The following is a 15,924-nucleotide window of genomic DNA, read 5'->3' as shown; positions in this document are numbered from 1 at the left end:
GATGGTGAGGCATTTGATATAATTTTTACTTAAAATATTGCATGTTTTTAACAAGCATCAAACAGTTGTCCACCTCGCATTGCTGACCCCTCACAGGAGTCTCTGTGCCATTTTGCAGATTGTCGTGTGATTGCCCATTCCCCTGACATTTGGGCTTGTCTATGCTGGGGGACAAAAGCTTTTGGCCAGTGCATTCACATGGGAGTGGGAACTGTAAGGGTTCAGAGGAAGGACTCTGACACAGAGGTGGCATATATGGGGCTAAAGACTTTTATTAGTAAAAATAAAGTAAAAGAAAACCCATCTTTCCCTATTTCTAAGAGGGGTCTCCCTGCATCAGTGTAAGATCTTACTTGACCCTCAGGGGATGCCTGTTAAAGTAAAGGTGTCCACTGTTTTTGTCAAGAAAACCCTTCTTCTGGCACTTACACTATACACTCATACATAAAGCAGCACTATGCTAATCCCAGGATAATTTGTCTCCCATCCCCTGGGTTATAATTCTGCGCAATATCTCTGTTGGTGGGTCCTTCTCCTGGCCTTCAGGCTTAAGCAACCTTTCAGAATGACTCCCTTCCCCAGGTCAAAATTTTCCTAAATAAAGTTCCAGGTCACGAAGTTCAAAATAATACACAATGTTCCCTTGTTGGGTCTCTCTTCTCATGGCATTCAGTCTCAGTCTTACTGTAGCCGGGGGAATGACTCTCTTCCCCAGCCTTGTTAGACCTCCCTCCCTGTCCACCATTACCAGGAAAATGACTCCCTTCTCCTGGTAGTTATGACACAATCTCTTATAACCAGGGAAATGACTCCCTTGCCCTGGTCTTCTCCTCATTAGATTTCAAACTTACAACAACCAAGTGTTGTGAGGGTCCACAACGCTGGTTTCTCTCTTCTTCTTTGGTTTGGCCCACTTGGTCCACTTCCCTGCTAAATCCTGCCACAAGGAATATGGCTCATAACACTCTCTTGGTTTGGGTCCTCAAACTTTATTTCTCTTCTTCAATGGTTTGACCCACTTGGTTGACTTCCCTGCAAAGTACTGCAATGAGGACGATGACTTGTATCGCTCTCTTGGTTTGGGTCATCGACCCTTGTTTCCCTTCTTCTATGGTTTGGCCCACTTAGTTTACTTCCCTGCCAAGTACTGCCACGAGGAAGATGACTCGTATCACTCTCATGGGCGGGTATTCAACCCTTGTTTCTCTTCTTCTTTGACTTTGTTCACTTCCCTGCGAAGTATTGCCATGAGTAAGATGACTCATATCATTCTCTTTGGTTGGGTTCTCATCCTCAGTTTTTCTCCTCCTCTCTTTATGTCCCCCTGGCTGCCTTGCTTGCTAAATACTGACACAAGGAAGATAGTCCTGCTCGTAATCTAAGTATCGGGTTTGTGCCTCCCACACCTTTCAGCCCCTGCCAGTGCCCACACCTCTCACGTTACCTTTTCTGTAGTCAGAATGTGTGGACAGTTCTTCCTGGGGTCCATCTCCTGTGAGTGTTGCACAGGCTTCCCTGCATCTCGGCTCCCTTTCCTTGCGAATCTCCTGCCCGGCCCTTGAAGTGGCAGTATGGACACTGCTTCTTGCATTCGCAACACTTTCTGCCAGACTCCCGTGACCATCAGGATGCCGCTGGGTGAAGGAGTCCCATTGTCCTTTTGACTGTGGGAGCGGACTGCTCTCGGCTCTGTCCTGGCCCTCTCTGTGTCTCCTTCGTGCTTCCCGGGCTGCATGGTCTCTCCTTCTGGTTGGCTGCGTCTCCCTCATGCAGTCCTTCTTTGGTCTTTATCCTGTCAGCGAGACAGTGCGTCTGCAGAAGTCTTGTGGGATGCATTGACCCACTCCGCTATGCGGCATCACCCTGCCAGTAATCGGGAAAGAAACAGCAACAATGGCGGCAAAACCCTTGTGCGCACCAACAACCTACAAAACCTACAAAAACCATGTACTTCAGCACACAAAAAGAGGGATGCACAACCTGCCACCCATGGTGTATGTGCAGTGGAATAGAGCACATCCTGAAGAAATGTGCCAGTGGGTCCCATTACCAGCAAACAGAGTGCAGAGAGAAAAGCAGCAACTTGCAAGTGAAACCCAAAATGTGCTTACAAATGTCATTTGCCTTGTTGCTAAAAACTCCAAAATGCCTATAACACAACACTTTTCAAAATTAAAAATCTTGCCTGGTGCTAAAAGTCATGTATCTAATGAAACATTGTGAACATACAAAGTCCTCATGTGAAGAGCAAAACATCCTTCAGACAAACTGGATTGTCTGAAAACTGACAGCCTCTATGCCAAAATCTGGGTGCAGTAGCTGGGGCTGCCTGAATGACAGCTGTCAGAGTTACTAAGGCAGCTTTAAAATGACCTAAAACTCAAAGGTCTGCTGAAGTAGCAACATAAACAGGATTGTTGCAAAAAGGAATACAGATTTTAGTTGTGTTTTGATTCCACAGATTTTAAGGCCAAGAAAGTTTAAAAGTTAATTAATTTGGCTGAAGCTGCAAAACTGGAATAGCAGGTTTTTTCTCACAGAAGGAAGGCCTTCCCTCAGCAGGAACTCATGGGGAGGCGTTAATTACAGGGTAGGACAGAATCTGGTTTACAGAGGGAAAAGGAACAATGACAAGCTGCAGCTCAGTAAACTCGAAGTGCAAAGAGGGTCGTAAATGGCCTCTGCAAGTAACAAACTAGGAGGAGCATGCTCCTGGACTGCAGGGAGACAAAAAGAGGCGGACCCAAGCAACCATCTGTGGCTCAACATGTACAAAGAACACTTTTTAAAAAAGACTTATAACTTGCTAGTCAAAATGGTGAAAAATATAAAAATGACAGATTTGTTCATTTAATTTCTGGCTGCACGGGTGAAGTGGCGCCAGTGAACTGTGTAACATGTTCTGGACAGCAATGGCAAGATATGTGATTTTACCCAAAATGTATTTCCGCTAGAATTGTGAAACCTTCTGCACTCATTCCCATGTTAAACACACACATTTGTGGAAAGTTGCATAAAAATTAAAAAGTGTGTTCATAGCGAAAAGGGCAAAAGTCTGTAGAAAGGGGAGACATGATCCCACAGTTACGGGGTTTTGAGGAATAGCTGCTATGTAAAATATGCAATCGCTGTATGTGAATATTATAAAGGTTGCACATGTGTAAATATTTGCCAAAATTAGACTTTGTATTCCAGTGGCTAGGGGTGGATTCTCAGCATCATAAAATTACACCATAAAGATGACACTCTGTTTTTCTCCTCCTATCAAGGCAGAGAGTAGAGTCTGACCCAATCACCTTTCAAAGGGGCAGGCTTAGCTAAGCCAGCCCATACACCCCTTTGCCATGTCATTTTTGGGGCATAAATAGAGAGAGCTGAGAACACATAAGGACTCACTGATCCAGCCACCATCCTGATTCCGGCGAAGACTCTGATCCAGCTTTCTACATCCAGCTTTAACTATTCTTCCAGATCCAGATGCCAAATCTCTTGCCAGCAATAGAGACTATTGATTTCCAGCAAGGCCCCAATCCTCAAATGTATCCTCTCCACTCAGTAAAGCGCTGTGTGGGTGAGAAGGCCTATTGAACCAGTATCCAGAAATTCGCTGGCTTGCCACCACTAGGCTTGCCTGAGGAACTCGCCATACAGCTGATCCAAATACACACAGACTAGGAGAGCAGATCCTGTGCCAATCCGGCGTCCGGCCTAGTTGATCCAGTCCCATGCCTGAAGTGCTGTCTTTCTTAAACCAGACCCACTCCATGACCAGAGCTGACGGTCCCATTTAAAAAAAACGTATCCAGTGAGTATAAATAGGAAGAATTGTGTCACATAAAATATGTCCTTTGCATAGTCTTGTCCCTATCTCCAACCCATCCTATCTTTCAGTCAGAACCAGTATTGTTAGTAGCATCTTTGCCTTGTTTTATCCCTAGCTCCAACCCATCCTATTTTCCCTTCAGAACCAGTATTGTTAGAACTATCTTTACGCTGCCCATTTTCTCATCTGAAGAAGTCGGGTTTCCTTATCAGGTGGTCACCCTGATCCAGTGATTGTAATCCCTGTGTGGTATTCGCTTCTTCATAGTCATCCCCTAGTGTAAGCAAACTCATTTGTCATTTTTAAAAGTGCATTTCTGTTTTTCCTTCTCGCGCCTATTTTCCAAAAACAACCTCCACAAAAAACTCCATAACTCCCTCAGTGTTTGTTATAGAAACGAAATTTCAACTCCTACTTGTAGCTATCATCTGTACCTATCCATAGAATCCACATTCCGATTCTCCCGTTATCGTGAATATCGCGCACTGAAAAGTTTGCTGCAAATTTTCATTTTGAGAAATGTGTACACGTGTAAAAGAGCTTTTAACTGCTTCAGACTTGAATTTTAAGATTTCAAATGTTTTCTTTGGATTAAATCATTGCTTGTGTTTGTGTGCAACTGTGCAAAGCGGCTCCCATAAGAATTTACAGAAAGTTAAGTGTTTTGACCACATTAGGTGTTTTGACCAGTCCATTCTAAAGATTTTAAAAGCCATTCTGACAGCTGGACAATCAATTACATGTTTCTCTTGTGTTTGATGGGGGAAAGTGGGATTGGTATTCTGTTTAATTTCTGCCATTCCTGAATACCTGCTCTCCCCTACTATCTCTTTACATTGCCTATTTTCTGTGCTGCATTTATTTTGCTTATTACCTATTCCTAGTGTACTAAAGATATTATTCAGTGTTCTGTCACCCCATTGGTTATTGTTGTATATTTATTAAAACATATAGTGATTACATTTTAAATACATAAATAAATATTTACCTTTGCAAAACCAGCCTGATTCCTGGTTCAGTGTGACATGGGGGTTTCCAGGAGAAGGGTGTGATATGAGTGGTATATCATTCAGAATAATGAACTTTTAGACAAAAATAAATAAGGAATTCAGTTGTGCACTATATGCTGAGCGTTGACTTGGGTGTGTGCTGGATTGAAATCACTTACAGTCTCTACCGCTACAGTTCCTTCATATTAGTGTTGATCATTGCTCCTGTATTGCACCTCGTCCCAGTACTTGCATTAGCTAAGTTCCTGAAGTTCTTCTTCATCCCAGTACTTTCCCGGATCTTGAGGTAGTTTACTTTACATCAGTACATAGGCCTAGTCTCTAGAAAGGGATTTGCATGGGACGAAGAGGCTAGAGTGTGTGGGGTGTGATGTTCCTATAAGGGCTAGGTTCCTCCACATGAGATCCTCCATTTTTATACTGACCCCAGGGGGACTATCGGGCAGAAGCCTCACAACCCTGGCCTCAAGGAAAGGGGCTCCCTCCTGGGGAGAAGTGACGCCAACTGAAGGATCGTCACTAGCATCTCCTTGGCTGCTTGTTCCCACTTAGATGCTGTCAATCCCCTCTATACCTTCCCTGTGGAAGACTGAGCTGGCACTTTCCTCCCATTGAGTCAGGGTAAGTCGTTCCATGGTGCCACCTCCAGTCAGGGGTGTTTCACTCCTGTGCTTGGCGATGAGGTTGCGGACCCTAGCCTTCAGATCATTCTACCTCTTGCAGCAGTCTTCACCCTCTGCGACAACCTTGTCCTGTATGCTCGCCCAGATGGCAGCCTCTTTCTGGCCAGAGGTCCTCCACTGTCTGCTTCCATATGGTTCATCTGCATGTGGGACAATCTCATCCATCAGCACCTGCAGTTAACCCTCTCTAAATGTGTGCTTCTGCAGCCTCATCTCTGGCACCTTCACTTTAACCTTTTCCTGGATCATGTTCCTTCCAACTCTTGTCTCTGGGTGGCACGAGGAAATTGAAGATTAAGGGTGGATTGGATCTTTAAAGATGGTCGCTGGCAGGCTTCCCGGTCCGGCAATGACGATATTCCTTCCAGCGTAATTCCCCTGGCAGAATCAGTGCAAATGTGTTGGAGGTAACAGTAATTTGGCTGACTCCAAGCAGACTTACTGTCCACAACTTATTTAAGGCAGTCATTCTGCCTGACAGAATTAACGTTAATGCCAATGTTGGGAGCACCCTCCTGAAAACTTGTAATTCGGCAGTTATTATGCCAGACACCATGGCAGTGATGGTAATTCCACTGAGGCAGAATTACTGCAGCATTACCGCCCAACTCATAATGAGACCCATTTATATGCCAGTAAGTATTATATATATGACTACTGCTCCAACTCATCTAGATATGTCTGACCATTCTTCATTTTTATGTTCTGTGTTGTCTGTTTTGGGAGTGCCCTGAGGCCTTTGGGTGAGTGGTGAAATACAAGAGATAGGTAGATAGATAGATAGATAGATAGATAGATAGATAGATAGATCAATTAATAGTAAAGAAATATTAAACTGTTTTCTTATACAGCACTTCATGCTGGACTCTAACAGTGGAGAGGGACTGGGTACCAAACCCGTGCTGCTCAGCACGTTTCAACTGATCTATCTCCTGGCATTCTTACTGACAGTAAAATAAATCAGCAAATTACATTTTCTCACAGAACAAGAGCTAGACAATACTAAATGTTTCATACTTGAGGTCGAGGACTATCTGGGGAGCTCTAGTACCTTCTAATTGGATCATAAGATTTTATTTTAGATATAGGCATATTATTTTTATGCAAAAAGATACTGCTGTGCTCGTTCTCATTAAATTAATCCCAGATCACCAACAGTGGACATAGAATAACTTAATGTGATTCAAATTGGAGATAATTGTTTTGCTGGCAGCCAATATTATGAAATCAAATATCTTCTCTCCAAGGAAGACAAGTTAGACTTTAAAGGTAAATATTAATAAAATAATACTGTAAGACAAGTCTTACCTAATGTGAAGAATTTTAGCGATACGTCCAATTCCTAATTCCAAAGCAAATTAATATTAAAACAATCATAGATAACGCGTTTCATTGAATGATACTATGTATGCGATTTCTAAAGCACAAACCTTATGGAGAATCAACGGAACCCAGAGGCTGACAACCCAAACAGCAAAGTGCAGCAGTCCAAAATAAAGGAATGTTAAATTGAATTGAATCATCAAGCAAGTGCGTATTGAGTGCTGTTCGCTGTCTGCTCTGCTGCCTGCTGGAAAATACCCTGCAACTCCTTTGAAACTCTCTCGTGGACTATTGGAGTTTGTATAATTCGTACGGACTATTGTGGAATCATTGAGCTACATCAGGATTTTACAGTTATATTAACTGCTCTCCATATTACCTAGTTTAATCACCTAAATTAGACCTTTTTCTGTCCCCTTTCTTTACAGGAGTGTAGCCATGCTCCTTTCTGCCCCGGTCATAAACAAAAGCAGCGTGCGTGCGTTTGTATCAAGTGAGTGCAGCATTGAGTGATGTTTGCTGTTCACAGCTTTGCAGTTTGCGTTGTACGCTCTGTCAGGCATGTACTCTACCATCGCCTCCCCCGACCCCCATCATCAGGCTTTAGGTCGTTTGTGTACTACAGTTATCAGCGGCTTGGCAGTAGTAATTGAGTAACCAGACATACGCCTCGTCATGCAGTCACAAATGCAGCATTTCATCCCTGTTAGCTGCTAGTAGCTGTCAGTGACCTTGTAGTCCCACCTGTCCCTATTCCCTGATCCGCCCTCACTTGTTTGCTCTGTCGGACCCCACAACATGCTTGCCCCATGTACAAGCTTAGAGCAATACTGCGACGCTGGTAAGGTTTTAGAGGCCCGATGGACTCACTGTGTTTCAGCTCCTCCCCCAAGCTATCCAAGCTCCCTATCGACCGTAGCCGTCTTCACCAACAACGTAGAATATGCACTCCCAAAAACATAGCTAAACCGCTACTAGTGTCTAAAACGATGAAACTAACGTCCTATTTCCCCAACTTCCAGTGCTTAGTCCCATAGAGGAAAATTAAGCCATTGATGAAATTGTAGAGGAATTAAATTCTCGGATGTGTGGGAACAAAGCTTATTACCCAGGTAATCAGTACTACTACTGCTCTGCAAACCACAAATGAGACAAGTAATGATAATGTGAGTTCACAAAAGTCTTTGGTGAATATATCAGGTGAGGACAATATGTTCTTAGATGTTGTCCCCACCACTGATGCCAATTTAGTCATAGGTGACACGGGACCTGGTACGTATTCATTACCTATGTACTCAAAAGAAACAACACAGCATGGACCTGGGTCCTGCAGTACCATGCCTACTGTTGAAAATACTGCCTCTACTAAGGTGCTGAGCGTCCAAGCAATGATAGACAACTCTGTAATTAGTGGGCTCCCCGAGACTATGACACAGGATTATAATGTTGTGAACACAGTGAATGTAACTGATGTAAGTGATGATGTTAGATCAATGTCTTCAGCTATATTATCCACAAGCGCGCCTGTGACTGCTGAAAATGTCAATACTATGTCTTCCGTAATGTATGAAGTTGATCTTGGTGAAATGGGTCCTATTAACAGATCTACAGAAATAGTACCAACAATCAGATCTATGTCTCTATGCTTCATGAGCATAGCCTCCCAACTAACTCAATTTCAGAGTCTGCTAAGCAAGATGTTCGATATTAATAACTTAGTCAACATGAGTATGATTTCGTCAACAATGTTTAGCACCTTTGAAAATCTACTGCTTATAGTTGTTGAAAGATGTGAACGTCTTGAGAACAAGATTGATATTCAATCTATTTTACTCCACAAAAGTATTAACAGGGGGTTCAAATTTTACAGAGAGCACGGGTTTAAACACCGGTGAAACAGACATCGGCCAAGAGGCTGATGTTAGCATCCATATTCAGAAAAGGTAGAAACAAGAAAAGAATTGCTCAGGCATGTATGTATAGTAACAAACGAACTAGGCCCAATAATGCATGTGTATTGTCTGAGGCTGAAGCAACATGTATAACACCAAACGAGGATCCTATCACCAATGTAAATAGTACAAATACAACCCGGGAAAGATGAAGAGCAGAAGCTGCGCTTCCCCAAATCGAATAACATAAAAAGCAAATGAAAAAATTAAATATATACTTTTGCCAACTCTGATGGCGCATTAGAAGGCATTGAATGCCTATTTGTGAGTGAATATGTTGAGGCATCAAGCGATGAGCTCTCTGAAAATTCAGGTAGCGAGAATAACCGGACGACATTGCCAGTGCAATCACAGATGGTCGAACAAGTATATGCACCTTGCGCACTAAGTCTAGATAAAAATAAAAGTACTACTGAACTTAGTGTGGATGAAAGGAGCATGGTCGAAATTAAAGCTCCGGAACTTCGCCCCTTGTCCACCTCTGAATATACTCCTCTCCTGAATTGGAAATATATTTCTTGATCTCTTCCATTCTGTAGTCGCCCTTAGAGTAGTTAGCTCTGAGGACATTAAACGTGTAGACCAGGTTGAACACTCACCAATATCTATTTCGAAAAACTTGTTCACATCAGAGGCAACCCTTGATTACATTATGCACTATGCAACCGAAATCCCCAAATTGGGTTTTAGCTGTAAAATTGTGACAATTCACTCGCAAAAAAGGAGAACTGAGAAACCTGCTAATCCCAAGATACAGTCCATCAACACATAGGAAGAGGACAGACAATCCACCAGTTCACCAAAATAGCGGTGGGAAATACCAGTAATCTGCAGGAAGGTGACAGTGAGAATGGCATAGCTATGCATGAGTCTAATGGTGAAGGATATTGGCAGTGGTTGCCAAGTATTTTTAAGACTCATTTCGCAAGTGTAACTTGATGATCTAGCTTTTATGTTCTTGACGTCTGAAGAAGGACTTTTAACTCATATGGAATTATTCTGGATGGTCACCCTGCAAGAAATATGGCTGCTTGAGCCTGTTGAATTAGATGGACGTAGTACTATCCACCAAATGGCTACTAAGGATCAAACTAAGGGTGGTCTGTTGTTATCGACTTGCCTCCGTTGGGTCTTGAAAGAGCTATCTGGAACATCTCCAGTGGTGTTGGCAGCTACTGCCTCCTTTCAGAGTCAAGTGTTTCGCATAATAAATATCTATGACCCACCAGGAGCAGTGGTAAAAAGAGGCTTTCTGTGTCATCCCTAATCAAGTTGAGGCCATTGAAGTGTCAATAAAAGACTTGGGTGACTCCTCTACTCTCCCTCACTGTTAAGATGGATTTCTGAACTCTGACCTCGAGGGGCAGAGGTTCAGAAGGCCAACCTAGGGCCTGATTACACGGATGGCGGAGAACCATGGCGTTATTAGCGCCATGGTTCATGCCGGTAAAATACCAGCACCGCCTTGGCGGAAAGGGGAATTACCGCCCCATTCCAAGGTTGGCGGGGCGGTAATTCCCCCTTCCACCATTGCCATTCCCCATTCGCATTTTTGGCCCATAGTGCTCAATGGGAATGGGGAAGGTGCTAATTACGGTACCGCAAATTGCGGTACCGTAATTAGCTCCCTGGGTCCCTTTGCGGGTTGGTTTTTAACGCCTGCAAAAAGCAGGCGTTAAATCCCCCAACCCGCAAAGGGACCTTGTAGTAAGGCGGTAAGGATTTACCGGTACCAGTATTTTACCGGTACCAGTAAATCCTTACCGCCATCCGTGTAATGAGGCCCCTAGTTTCTTGGAACAGTGTAACCTCTGGACAAGCCAGACCAATCAGGGTAGCTATGGTGGCGGTCAAGACTAAGTCCCAAGAGGGGTGAGGGTGAGTGAAAGACCTCAATGAGCACACAAAGCAAGGACACTTACACATTACTCCAGACAGGTGTTATATTAAAAATATAGACACATTTATTACAAGGCACTTGTAACATCGACCATAGCAAAGAATCAAAATAATACTGAAGTAAACCAACACATCACAATCAATACAATATATGTACAAGACCGAGGGGTCTAAGGAGTTAAAAGCACGAAATATGTAGACCACCTAGATGGGGAGGAAAACAGGCAGTGCAAGTAATCATAAGACCCAGTTCAACATCAGAAATACATGTAACTGAGAGGCAGTCCCAGCCCTACAAAGAGAGGAGCCTTATGCTCAATAGTACATGCACGCGCTTGTGCCAATGGACAAAATAGGGTCTCTTCAAAGGTCTCTGACAGTTCAGGAAGGTGGATGAGGTGATGAAGAACAAGTCCCCACTACTCAAGCAAGACCTCCACTTGCGGGCAGAGGCAGGGTGAGAGTGCGGGATTGAGCCGCTATTTCACAACAGCGGTAGAAAAGAAATGGGTTCCTGCGCTAGGGGCCACTGGTTGGAGTATGGACTACTCACCGGTCCTCGATGCAGGCAGACCCAGAATTCGCCAGTTCAGTTCACTTTGCTAGCAGGTTCGGATGCGACACTCAGGACGTCTCGACACCGTGTAGTTTACGCGGTCGCAGGATTCAAGGTCAAGGGGGTCACAAGTGCAGCAAACTTGCACAGGTCGCTGCCACAGCAGGGTAACACAGTAACCACCTTTACTCCGGTCCGGGCGCACTCTTCTCACTTCAGACCTGGGAATGCCAAGTGTACGAAATTCAGTGTGAGGGTGCCGGGGACATAGAGCAAGCAGGATACCAAGTTTCGAGGGCTTCCTCGAAACGGCAGCGGTGACAGAGCAAACATCTTGTGTAAGCTGGTCAGCCCAATGGTTGGCCCAGGGACACTTTTGAAGAGGCTTACCTGCAGGGTTGATGAAGGTGCCGAGAATAGTTGGTCCCTCTATTCCAATCGGTCGAAGCGCCTTTGCAGACCTTCTAGGACGATCAGATTCAGAGGGGTCTCGCAGGACGACAGCGGGCTCAGGGTGCCAAACCTTGCAGCAGGTCACCAGCGGTTCCTCGACTCGGCTTCTTGTTGCAGGATACTTGGCTCCTTATCCTTTGTTCGTGTGAACTCAGGAGATCGACATGGTAGTGGTGTTTTCGGCCTCCTCTTATCCAAAGTTCCCTTTGTGCCAAAACGGAGAGGACCCAATGGGAGATCTGCTCACAAAAACTCACTCCATACATGGACCAGTCACAGACCACAGTGGTCCCAGGCATTCAGGACACTCCAGACTCTCTGGCACCCAGGATGTGTATTGGGAACAGACATCCCAGCCCACATCCTGGAGGCACACCCACAAGGCATGCAGAAGCCTGTGAAAGCTTTGGGTTTCGCAGGAAAGTGCATGACCAAATAAGGACTGGCCCGGGTCGGCTCGACCTGGGGAAGGTGAAGGGGCACGATGGCCAAAGGACAGGACAAAGAACTGCGTGGCATGGCCATTTTGGAGCCAGGCCACCTATTGGATAACATGGCAAAAAAGGGTTCAAAACATAAGATAAACGATAGCTGCCACCAGTCCTGTCCGTGACACACCTGCACAGTTCATAATAAGTCCAGTGAGAGTTTCTAGGGCCTTTGGAATGACTAGAGACCCAAGGGTGCATTAAAGTAAGTTACATCGCACTCTCGTTACATGTTGCACAAAAGCTGCAACATAGGGAAAGGACTAAGGGAAACAAAGTCTCCCAGTACTGACTGTCTTAAGGGCATGTTAGTTTCCCAATAAGAAGTGAGTGAAAGCCCAGAGGAGTGCGGTGGAGGGCTGCGCTTCTCTGGCAAAGGTTAGATCAGGGTGTAAAACAGCAGCAAAATGTGTGGGGGTTGACACATGGAGGGAAAATTACATTCAAATATGAAATCTTTCCTAACACTCACTACTTAAACTAAATGGTAATTGCAGTGGAGATCCCACTGAGGCTTTTACACGAATTAGCAGTAAAAGTGTGTCCACTCTAGACTACATAATTGTGAATCTAGACGCTATGTCATTATTCTTAGGCATGGCCATAATATCACGGGAAGAAAGTGACCACATGCCATTATGTGTCACCCTAGTAATAGATCTAACTGTAACACGCAGCAATGAGTATGATGAGAACAGGGACATCTATATCAATAATGGTAATAATCGGATTCATTGGAATCCAAAGAACCTTGAAAAAGCGAATGCATTGGTGTAGGAGCTACTGCCGAAATATATTGCCCAGCATGAGGCCGGTGAAGCGAAAGTGGTCTCCACCATCATAGCCTATTTTGCTGAACTAACAAGTAAGATTAAAGTCACTACTAAAACACATAGAGTAACTAAAAGCCTGCACAAGCGCTGGAATATGTCAAACACTAAATGGTGCGCTTTGATAATAATATACACAGGGCTAAAAAAGAGCTGAGGACTCAGATTTAGAATATGTTGAAATCTGCAAGAATTACAAATGCAGTTTACAAAATAAATATGCCCATTAGAGAAGCTAAAAACGCGTATAAGAGAATGCTAAAAACCCACCATCACGCTACTGAGAGAGAAATAAGGCAATGCTTGGCAAACTATACGATTAGTGGGAATGCCAATGACGTTTGTGCGGTAATCTGTGAAGCATACATAGGGGTCATTACGAGGTTGGAGGTAATGGAAAAACGATGCCGGTAAGGGATTACCGGCACCGCATACCGCTCCGGGCTATTACGACTCAGCAGCCCGGTATTAGCACCACCGCTGATACTGTGCTCCCCCGTACCGGCATGCGCGTGGGCACGCGGCCCTTTGGGCCAGCAATACAAGGATGGTGCTAACAGGAGCACATCACAAGTCATGCGGACATGGAAATACCGGCATCATGAAGGTGGTAATAAGGGATACCGGGATGCCGGCATCACTGGCATCGCGAACCACCCGCAAACAGCAATGTGCAGTGTTCCCAACTGCCACAGGTGCACACATTCAGCACAGGTGGAGGCAATGGAGTCTGGCCCAGCACAAAAAGAGCACACCCACACACCACACCCCTTTCCACACCAAAATAATTCCACTTGTAGTAGCAACATTGGGGCTGGAGTACATTCTTGCATTGCTACACCAGCAACAACAACAGGCACCACAGAGGAGATGCAGGAGGAGAAGGAGGGTGAGACAGTCCAGCAAGCCCCACCAGTGCAGCCAGTGGTACCACGCAGGCAGCACACAATCCCTAGCAACTGAGGTGGTTCATTCGACCTAACCCCTGAGCAGATCCACACCCTGTACCGTCTGGACCGGGACACCATCACCACAATTGTGGACATGATACACAACGCCATTGTCAGCCTGATTGAAATACGCACTGCCATCCCCCCACTACTGAAGGTAGTGTCTGTGCTCCACTTCCTGGCCACAGGCACCTAACAGCACACAGTGGGGCACATGCATGGCATATCACAACCCTTATTTTCTTGCATGCTGAACCAAGTGCTGGATGCCCTCCTGAAGCACTCAAGGACCTACATAACCCTACCACGGACTGCCCAGGAGATATTTGACACGAAAGTTGGCTTCCATGCACTGGCAGACATGCCAAATTGTATTGGTCCACTTGACTGCACCCATGTAGAATTGGCGGTCCTGCATGCCACAGAGGTGGTGTACCGCAATCGTAAGCTATATCACTCCATTAATGTACAGATGGTATGTGACTCCAGCAATATCATCACACATTGTTGTGCCTGATTTCCCGGACCAACTCCTGACTCAATGGTCCTGTGGAACTCCACGCTACCACGCTACATTGAGCGACATGCAGGATGACCTGCCTGGCTGCTTGGTAAATCGCATGACAGGCACATGGCAGTGTAATGGGGGGAGAGATGCACATACCAACACAGCGCCATTGTTGTGGTGACAGCACAAAGTCCACATTGCAAAACACTGTGCCCCAAAGGATCCCAAACAGAACATGACTACCAATCCCCATAGCAATGAGAGAAGCTGCCCACCAATTACAGCATGCCCAATTTACAACCAGCCCACATCCCACAACATGTCCACCACCCATCATCATACCTCACCCTCTGTAACACAATCCAGCAACATGCTGTGAGTATGCACAATGTAAATGTCTGCAGCAATTCACAACACAAGCATCCATGAGAGTGCACAAATCAATTCCACCAAGGGTATACACTGCTTGTCAAAGGGCCACCAGCACAGTGGCGCTGCATGTCACCATGGAAATAATAAGCGCTGAATGACAAATAATACTGAGACTTCTGGCAATGCTTCCAGTAACACAATTATACTAATCACTACACATTACATAATGATAACAAACACAGTGGAATACATCCACAGTGCATGTAGAAAATCAAGGGAGTGTACACCCTGTATCAACTGGAAGAGGCAACCCACACCATAAGACCATGGCACAGCACACATTGTGGCAAGGTAAATGTGTGCATACAACCAGGGACATGTGCATGTGAACAACACAAATCTGCAGGCATGTGTGATAAGTACAGGTGCACCCATTCAGGGGACAGTGGCTATCCCTTGAAGACATGGCTCCTCACCCCTGTCCAGAACCCGCAGAACAGGCACGAAGAAGACTACAATCATTCCCATACCCTTACCCGTGTGGTCATCGAGCAGACATTAGGCCTGTTGAAGGCATGTTTTTGCTGTTTTAGCCAGTCGGGTGGGGCACTCCTCTGAAGGCATGAGAAGGTGGCTAAGATCATCATGGCATGCGTCATACTGCACAACATGTGCATTCACTGGAACATGCCTCTGCCCCATGACATTGAACAGCAACCACCAGGTGATGATGAAGAAGGCGAAGAAGATGTGGTTGCACATCATCGCAGTAGCGATGCACAGGAGGGACATGCTGTGCACCAGTCAGTGATTGGCCAATACTTCTAAGAGACATGGGTGCTGAGGGTGCCATGAATGTGGGACTGAGGGAACTGGGTGTGGGAGAACATGGACACTATGCACTGTAAACCAATGAATTACACATACACAATAAGGAATGTCCAGGCTAGTATTTATTCAGGTAATGTCATGGACACAGAACTAAGGTCCAGTCCTGGCGCCTCCGGTGCCAGGCGCATGTAAAAGTGTGCCCAGCACACTCTGTGATTTAGGCACGTGCAGCAGTGCCGGGCGTGG

This window comes from Ambystoma mexicanum, chromosome 2p, assembly GCF_040938575.1.
Source record: "Ambystoma mexicanum isolate Mex_15411 chromosome 2p, UKY_AmexF1_1, whole genome shotgun sequence".
NCBI classification, from domain to species: Eukaryota; Metazoa; Chordata; class Amphibia; order Caudata; family Ambystomatidae; genus Ambystoma; species Ambystoma mexicanum.
Note: the sequence above shows the minus strand (reverse complement) of the source record.